At 39.0% G+C, this 9,917-nt stretch overlaps 1 pseudogene; it reads right to left on the bottom strand.

Moving 5' to 3' along the window:
* LOC106802759 (Fc receptor-like protein 2) lies at window positions 1–8,828 on the bottom strand (annotated as a pseudogene).
* Between the last annotated feature and the right edge of the window lie 1,089 nt (window positions 8,829–9,917).

Below are 9,917 nucleotides of genomic sequence, written 5' to 3'. Positions count from 1 at the left end.
TCAAATCTGGAGAGCTTTAATGGTCGGCCAGAGCTGGAGGTAATCAATGCCCACCATGGAAGCTTCAAAAACAAAGAGGAAAAAGAGAAGCTTCTGACCAGGACCCCTTCCACGCTGCAGATCTCCAGATGGCAGAGGGCTTGAACTGAGGCAGCAGGCAGGGAAAGCTTTAACCTGGAGTCAGAGAGATATTAATCATTATTACATGACACCAAACATATTAATTACTGAACAAAGACTCTTTGGGGAAACTAGGTGTTTGTTTTTGTTGCTGTTATTATTTTTTGCTTGTTTGTTTAAAATTATCTAAGAGTAAGTGGATAGACTATGAGGCTGCCTGAGATTTCATCCAGGGGCAGGGAATATATAAACCCCACAGAACGAGTGTGAATGAGCAACGGAAAGAAGGAGAGAAAGAATTGTTTTATGATTGTGCTTTAAAAGTCTCCTTGTTCAATGAAGCAATTATAATAGCAAAAATAAATAAATAGACAAATAAATAAATATCTTAGAACTAAACTTAACAAGAAATGAGGAAGGCTTATATAAATAAAGCCTTGAAATACTATGACCCAAAATCTACCTAAAGGAAATGAAAAGACATACTCTTGGATAAGAAAATTCCATAACATAAAGATGTCAATTCTTCTTTAATTAATCTAAAATTAAAGATCTTAATAAAAATACTAACTTTCTTGAGAGAAGGTGATTATATTGTTCATAGGGAAAAAAAAATTAGCAATAGTATCCGGAAAAGTTCTGGGAAAATAACACTATTACGATGAGGAACATCTTTGATGGAGGAAAAACAATTATAAAGTTAAAAGATACAAGTATAAAAAAACCCAGTAGAATAGACCACTATAATACATCTGAATATAATCAGGTATTTAGTATATTATGAAGGTATCATTTAATTGAGGAAAAGATGAATTGTTACATAAATGGTATAAGAATAACTGAGTAGCTATCTGAAAAAAGAAATGTTAGGTTCTGATCTCAGCACTTATTTGAAAATAATTTCTAGATGAATCAAAAATTTAGGCATAAATATGAAACAATACAATTTTGAAAGAAAATAGAGGGGAATTTTTTATCATCTAAGGGTGGAGAAGACCTTCTAAAATATGTCAAAAAAAAATCCAGAATCCCTAAAAGAAAAGATTGATAAATTAGACTGCATAAAAATGATTATTTTTTACAGAGCAAGAATAGCAATATGAAAGACAAAGCAAAGTGAAGATTGAGAAACTTTTCTACCATTCATATCAGAGACAAAGAGCTAATATATTTAGTATGAAAAGATTGTCTACAAATAACTAAGAACAATACCAAAAATCCAGTACAAAATGATGAAATGACATGAACAGAGAGCTCAGAAAAGAGAAAAACAAATCAAAACTACACGGCACTAATGTTTCTCAATTAATGGGCAGGGCAGACAAAAATACAAAACCTAAAAGTGTGTGGCTAGTGTATCATGAGACAAGAACTTACATATCCCTATGGGAATATAATTAGGTAACCACTATGAATAACACTTGACAATATCCATAAAATTAGGAAGATATTTACCTTGGATTTAGAAATATTACTTATAGTAATTATTTCTACAGATATATTGACACATATAAGAAATGACATCTAAGCAAGAATATTTATTATAGTATTGTCTGTAACGGAAAACGACTTGAGACAACCTAAATTTTCATCATTAGGGAACCATTAAAATAACTATTAAAAATCCAAAAATAGAAGACTGTGCAATCACTAAAAAAGGTTTTCCAATTCTACATGTACTGATATTCAATAGTCCCCAAATAATATTCATAAAATATCTAAGTGTAGTACATAGTACAGGGTGTGTCATTATTTGTGTGAGAACAAAGAATATATATATGAAATGATATTTATGTAGGTCTAAAGTATCTCTGGAAGAAAACACAAGTCATTGCTAATAGCAGGAGCCTCTGAGTGACAGGCCAAGGAACAGAAGTGAGAGAAAGAATCACATTTCACTGTATATTCTTTGGAATCTTTTGCATGTTTTACAACATGTATTTGTTATCTATTTATTTAATTATTTTTTAAAGAAAAAATAAAAGGCATTGTGCCTCTTTGGGAGGAACCGTATGAACAATTTATTTTAGAAGGCATCCACAGTCCTGGGAATGGGAGATTTGGAAATAAATTAAGATATTTTTATTAGGCAAGAGCCACCACCTTGTCCATACATTATTCTTACGCTACGCAGAGCTCAACAGTTAATGAGTTGAAGTTTGGATAATTACACAGAGACCCAAGGACCTTCGTAGAAGCAAAGAGATCTGACTTTCTTTTGTTATAGATCATTTTTGATGGATTGAGGTGGTCACAATTCAGTCATCTGCTTAAAAAAAAAAATAGATTCCATAAGTGAAACTCTCTTTGAAACTTGTTGTTAATGCCAGATATCTGAAGGTCAAAGCCATGATCAACTTGTACTTGAGAGTGAAAACTTCTTCTTAGTCGCCCTAGCTTTATAAGCAAATCTAGGGGAAAATGGTGTTATGTGGGTGTGTGCGGGTAAACTAAAAAGCAGGGGGAAGTTATAAGACTGGAAGTGTCAACAAATGAATACATGGTAAATTGATATAATGGCCTCAATTTGCTCCTATCCTCCTGTATACATCACTTTGCAATGTGACTTTGTCATTCCTTAATAAAGAGGCAGAGACTAGTTCTCTACCACTCACATTTGGGCATAACCATGTGACTTGCTTTTGCCAACAGGACCACAGCAGAGGTGACTAAACAGGAGGCTTGAAAGGTGATTTCACATGGGCACTTGCTCTCTCTTGGACATTCTATGCTTTCTTTATGGAAAACAACAAACATCCCCTTTTGTAAGTCTAGAAGAGCTGAAGATAGGTTAGGTGTATCCTGGGATAGATCTGAGGTAACTTTATTTTCTTATTTTGTGGATGAGAAAGCAGATCAGAGCTGGTTACCCACATAGAAGTTCCTGGAAGTCCATCTCATCCCCAAAAAGAGCAAAGCAGTGATGGGGCAGGAGGTTCAAGGAAGGAATGGGGGGGGGCCGGCCCCATGTCTTAGCGGTTAAGCGCGCGTGCTCTGCTACTGGCGGCCCGGGGTTCGGATCCCAGGCACACACTGACGCACTGCTCGTCTGGCTATGCTGAGTCGGTTTCCCACATACGGCAACTAGAAGGATGTGCAACTATGACATACACCTATCTACTGGGGCTTTGGGGGGAAAAAGGAGGAGGACTGGCAATAGATGTTAGCTCAGGGCCAGTCTTCCTCAGCAAAACGAGGAGGATTGGCATGGATGTTGGCTCAGGGCTGATCATCCTCACAAAAAAAAAAAAAAAAAAAAAGAAAGGAACCAGGACCTGGGAAAGTTATTTTCGAAATAGAGAAGCAGAGAGGAATTCAGTTGGTGTAATATCACAATTCCTTTGTCTTAGATAGTCTGTCTAAAAAAATATATAACTTCCATTGGACTTGAAAAAACTGGATTAAATTTTTACTATATGAAAAAAGATTGATGAGTTTACAAAATTTCTTTCACTTGGTGGCAGTAAATAAGTCTAAGGAAGCAGTTCGCAAGAGTTTAAAGGTTTATATTGCGATTCTGGTGTACCTCATGCTTGTCCTATATCTTATAGATTAAAGAATAACACCTGGGCTGGGGCCAGCCTGGTGGCGTAGTGGTTAAGTTCGCATGATCCGCTTTGGCTGCCCAGAGTTTGTGGACCCGGATTCCAGGCACGGACCTACACACCACTCATTAAGCCATACTGTGACAGTGTCCCATACACAAAATAGAGGAAGATTGGCACAGATGTTAGCTCGGGGACAATCTTCCTCAAGCAAAAAGAGGAAGATTGGCAGCAATTGTTAGCTCAGAGCCAATCTTCCTCACCAAAGAAAAATAATAATAATAATAACACCTTACTGAAATGGGTGAAACTTGTAAGAGGAAAATAATTAAGGTAAGGAGGGGCATCAAAGTCAGGTTTGAGGCTTTATGGTCAGGCAAATATGGATTCTGGTCTTAGCTCTGCCCTCTACTGGCCATGTGAACATGGCAAACTACTTAACTTCCCCAAGATTGTTAAACATGGGCAATAATATACACTTAAAAATTAGTTTTTATAATTGCAGATAATATATGTAATCTTTCCACACGTAATAGACCCAATAATTGGTCATTGGTAACATTTTTTGGCTAGTAGAATACTGGCAGGGGTCAGTATGAGATATCATTTAAAGGAATTCTCTAAATACTTGATCTTAAAAATAATATGTTACAAAGAGATATAGATATGCTGAAAATGCTAAAAACACAGCAGCTTTATGAAAGTGTTGGTTATAAAAGACTGCTGCTTTTATGCTTTCAGTAATGATGGAAGAAGAAATTGAACTAATCTTTCTTCTGAAGATAACTAGAAATGCTGGGCAAAATACTTTTAAAAGTCTATTTAGGGCCGGCCCCGTGGCTTGGCGGTTAAGTGCGCGCACTGTGCTGCCGGCGGCCCGGGTTCGGATCCCGGGTGCGCACTGACGCACCGCTCCTCTGACCATGCTGGGGCCGCATCCCACATACGGCAACTAGAAGGATGTGCAGCTATGACAGAAAACTATCTGCTGGGGCTTTGGGGGAAAAATAAATAAATAAAAAATCTTTAAAAAAAAAAAAGTCTATTTAAAGATATTGAAGTGGTAATAAGATGGTGAAGAATTTCTGAGACAAGATTAGAGAGAAGAGAAGCTCAGGGAGATAAATCTGGCTACTGGAACCACTTGTTCCTTGGGGCATTTGCCAAGTCCAGAGAAGGCAACCAAGAGGCTTGTGCTTTTTACATAGTCTTATGGGATTGGGAGGCATGGATTGGAATTCACGGTGGTGCATGTGGAAATTTTAAAAATATGGATGCAAATTCTTTGACAGTTCTCCCATTTAGAGGTGGAGTCTATGCTCCCTCCCCTTGGATCTGGATAAGTTTGTTAGGCACTAGGACCCAAAAAAATTGTGGTGGAAGTGACACTGGATGATTTTGAAATTAGTTGATAAAATATGTTGCAGATTCACTCTCACACTTGCTTTTGAAGCCTAAGCCAACATGTAAAAAGTTTGACTACCTTGAGGTCACCATGCTATGAAGAAATCCAGGCCACATTGAGAGATCACACACATGTGCTCTAATTGACAGCCCTAGTTGAGGCCTCAACCCATAGCCAGCATAGACCACCAGACAGCCCCATATGATCCATATAATAGGTCTAAGAATTCAAAAAGGGGTCACTACTTTTGTCATGAATGGGATAACTAATAAGAAATGGATAAATAAAAGAGAAAATATTATACTAAATTGTTTTAATTCCTTTAAATCTAGCTCCTGATTACATTTTACTCCATTGTATATAAGCTAATGATGTCTATTGAAAGTTATTAAATTATATTTAATAATTGAACCTTTTTATTTAGAATGAAGGAATATGTTAATAGTTTTAATCTCAAGTGATTACACACAGAAGAAATGACATATTGTAAAATTAGTAATATGGCAACATTGCCTACTCCAGTGAACCTTCGAAAATTGTGAAGTATAAAGAGAATTGATCAGATATTGGAAGGTTTTCTTTTCTTTTCTTTTTTTGCAAATCCCATCTATGTCAGTAATGGGAAAGGTCACAGCAATAAAGGGCAAACAAAACAAATAGTAGATACCAACCTGATATCTTGTCAGACCAAGCAATAAAACCAAGGACACCAAACAGCCCCCAAGAACTCTGGCTGTGACAAGTTCTCTTCTATAGACACCATTCCCTGAGGGAAGAAACCAGTGCTTCAGCCTCAGAGGTTAAAGGCTTGTGCCCTGAAATCCTTATCAATACTTGGCAGAAATGGTAAATATAAATTCATGTAACATTATCTAAGTATAGTGTGTAATTTTCAGGTTAGTGTGGAGAGAAGATAAGCAGCCAGGCACTGAGATCACCTTCTCCAACTTCCTACACACAGCAAACATCACCTAGACCTCCACCTGTCTTCTGAAACCCCAATACGATACCAATAAAGACTGCTGGAACAGAGCCATGGCTCGTAATACTCCTGTTTCCAGTATTTCCAACCCCCCTGAGATGGAGAGTGGCACCACCTCACTGTGCAGAGCCCACAGGCCATTGTCAGCCTCACAGGAGTAGTTTCTAGAATGTTCTGCAGTCAGAGAGAGGTTGAAAGGTGCTCCTCCTCCAGAGGGAGCCAAGATGTTCCCCAGGTTGATGTCCTCATGATAAAACTGGTACAGGATTGGGGGAGAGACTCACAGTGAAGCTCCACCATGTTCCCCATCGTAGCCTGAGCCCCAGGAACCCTGAAGGTAAGGACAGGACAAGACACTGGAACCAACAGACAGAAAGGGGTCTATCAGAGAGTATTTGTGATGCTGAAGTAGGTTTACAAACTCCCATACTTGGATCTCAGCAAAGGGCCTGGCCCTTGGTCATTGTGTATTCCTTCCATTCTCACATCACCACTAGAACAATCAGAAGTTATTTTCTCAATGTCTTCAGAAATTTGGGGAAATATCGATTCTAGGGTCCTGTCTAGAAACACGGTCATTTGTTGTTCTCATCTTATTTCTTTCTAATGCCAATCCAGTCTTCTTTATGTTTTCTTCTATGAAAAATAAAGATGTCAACAGTTTAATATGCAAGGGTAACCCATCCTCAAATTGCTGTTGCTTCTCTACAGCATGGATTTTTAGGAGCTCCTGGAATTCCCTCTTGACTCCTGGGTACTGTGACCTTGGTTTGGGGATTTTTCTGTCTAAGATGAATGAGAATGCAACTCACTTCTCACGAGAATATTCACCACATTTCTCTGAAGGGGATCATGGCCGTTGTCAGCTCCACGGTAATAGTGGCCAGCATTGTGCTCCTTCACAGCTGGGATCTGCAGCTCGGCTGACGGGAAATACTGGATCCACTTTCCCAGAGTGGTTTCTGCAAATTCTGTGTGCCAGAAAAATGTGATGTTTCCTATGCCCTCAGCCACTGAGCAAAGTAGGACCAGATTCCCTCCTTCAATCACCAGTCCGCCCAGGGTCCTGGGTCTCTAAGCCTACATTAGAGACTGGGACTCCTGGGTGGATAGAAGATAACATATGAGAACCCTGATGAAGACTTTGGGACCAGAGGATAGACTGATTTCACTCTCTAATGTAAGGAGTGGAAATATGCGTATTGTATATGTAATCCACTATAAGTATACAAAGGTAGAGAATCCATGGTAATTATTCTTTAAGGATGTGGATACTTGCATGTCCTAACCCTGATCCTGGTTAATTTCGTGGGTAGCAATCATTAAAGAATTTGTGATGGATCATCCACTGCATGAGACAGGAAACATTTTGGGAGGATGAGTCACCAGGCAGACAGATGCCTTCTGCACAGAATTAAGAGGGTCGTTGGTAGCATCCATCCTAAGCACTGTTCCTAATAGCAATACCAACAACAAGTCCTCCATTATTCCCAATTTCAAGGATCGATACAAATCGCAACCCCTCCTCTGACCACTCCAGTTCACTTTGATTTCTGATTTCTCTGATGCTTCATTTAGCCCCACATGCTGTAGCATCACGTTGACTCCTAATACGTCAATTTGTGTTGGAATCCAGCATGTGGAGCTATTTGGAGAGCAGATGCCTTGCCTTTTAAAGTTCCCAGCCCAGTGCTAAATGCCAAGACACACAGTCAGGGATCGATGAAGATTTGATTAATGAATATTACTTATCTAATAAAGAAGAGAAAGACTATGAGGACCTTAGTCCATTTGTTAGTGTTATGAAGAGAGATGCCAAAAGCAATTTGGAGAGTTTCTGTATCCCAGTTCCCAATTTCCACAAGGACAGTTGCAGAAAGAAACACAAAGACTAGCAGTCCAAGCTGAAGCTATAGCACTCCTGCTTTTTCCCCATGCTCAGCCCCACTAATATCTACTCTGCACAGGAATCTGGGACTGGAGGATCCATTTTATGACACTGAGTCACTGTCTCTGCCTCACATCAGTAAGATCCTGAGTGTTCACTCCACATGGCAGGGATCTGGAGCTCTGGGGAGCTGCTCCAGCCTGACCCCAGGGCCCTGCTATCTCTGAAGATTGGCATCTGATCTCTGTGGAGAGAGCTGGGTCTCACAGGTCAGGGTCAGCAGGCTCCCCTCAGTGAGACAGGAGGGACTGGCTCTCAGCACAGGACATAGAAATAGCTCTAAGGAGAAGGATCACAACAGTTCTGAGAGCAGTGAGATTTATGGTTCCTGCTGAAAAGTACTTGGTGAGAAGCAAACCCAGCAAACAGGACATTCAGAACCAAACATGTCACTCATAATGTCTCCCTTGCATGGTCAAATCACAGACACTCCAGAATAAGCTGATTACTAGAATAACATCCAGAATCTTTAGTTCTCAGAACTTTCCACTTGAATGCTTTCAAAAATTTTCTCCCATCCATTCAATGTATAATGAGGTAGAGATGAGTTTTAATCCAAGGTTCTGCTCTTAGTTGACTGATTATAGTGAGAAAAAAATCATTGCCAAGGACAAATGTCCTCCCCCAGGTCTGCTCTTCTTAGATTGGTCATGGATTCTCTAATTTCTACCCTGTTACTTCACGTATTTATAGTACTAGAGTATATTCTGTATTTGCGACATCTGCATTATATTTTAGGATTATCGTTGAGGATTTTGACCTCCAGGTGAGGAACTAAGTTCTATCTCAAATAAAAATCTTCTCTCTACCACTGTTCAGCTGTACCATGACTGCCGGAATTTGGATTTGCACTGTAAGGAAGCAGAAATCAGTCAGATAAGGAAGCAGAGGTCTGTCATATAAGAAAAGTGATGCCTCATAATATACCACTGCAGAACCAGAGCCAAAATACCACAAGAAGCTTGTGGAATTTGGAATTGTAATATTTGGAAAAAAACATATGGTTTGCTACTGACTGTTCCAGGTGGAGAACCAGATTTACCTGTTGGACATTGGGAGACAATCAGTTTTTTTTATGATTATCAATTTTTTTAATGAAATTAGAAGAGCAGAAAAGGTGGGCTGCAGAAACAATTAGCTTGGTTCAAGATTTTTGCCCTCCTTCACAGATGGAGACTAGATCCCATGGGGACTTTGTTGTGGGACTTATAGTCAAAACAAATTTTCTTTTCTTTTTTTTTAATATTATAATTATTCTTTAATTTTTTGTTTATTGCAGTAACATTGGTTCATAACATTGTATAAATTTCAGGTGTACATCATTACATTTCTATTTCTGCATAGATTACATCATGTTCACCACCCAAATACTAACTACAACCCATCACCACACACTTGTGCCAAATTATCCCTTTCGCCCTCTTCCCTCCTCCCTTCCCCTCTGGTAACCACCAATCCAATCTCTGTCTCTATGTGTTTTTTTGTTGTTGTTATTATCTACTACTTAATGAGGGAAATCATATGGTATTTGACCTTCTCCCTCTGACTTATTTCACTTTGCATGATACCCTCAATGTCCATCCATGTTGTCACAAATGGCTGGATTTCATCGTTTCTTGTGGCTGAGTGGTATTCCATTGTGTATATATACCACATCCTCTTTATCGATTCGTCCCTTGATGGGCACTTAGTTTGCTTCCAAGTCTTGGCTATTGTGAATAACGCTGCAATGAACAAAGGGGTGTATGTTTCTTTATGCATTTTTTCAAGTTCTTTGGATAAATACCCAGCAGTGTAATAGCTGGATCATATGGTAGTTCTATCCTTGATTTTTTGAGGAATATCCATAGTGGCTGCATCAGTTTGCACTCCCACCAACAGTGTGTGAGAGTTCCCTTCTCTCCACATCCTCTCCAA

This window comes from Ceratotherium simum, chromosome 2, assembly GCF_057802395.1.
Source record: "Ceratotherium simum simum isolate JZ-2026a chromosome 2, ASM5780239v1, whole genome shotgun sequence".
Taxonomy (NCBI): Eukaryota; Metazoa; Chordata; class Mammalia; order Perissodactyla; family Rhinocerotidae; genus Ceratotherium; species Ceratotherium simum.
This window is presented reverse-complemented; position numbering and strand designations above follow the sequence as displayed.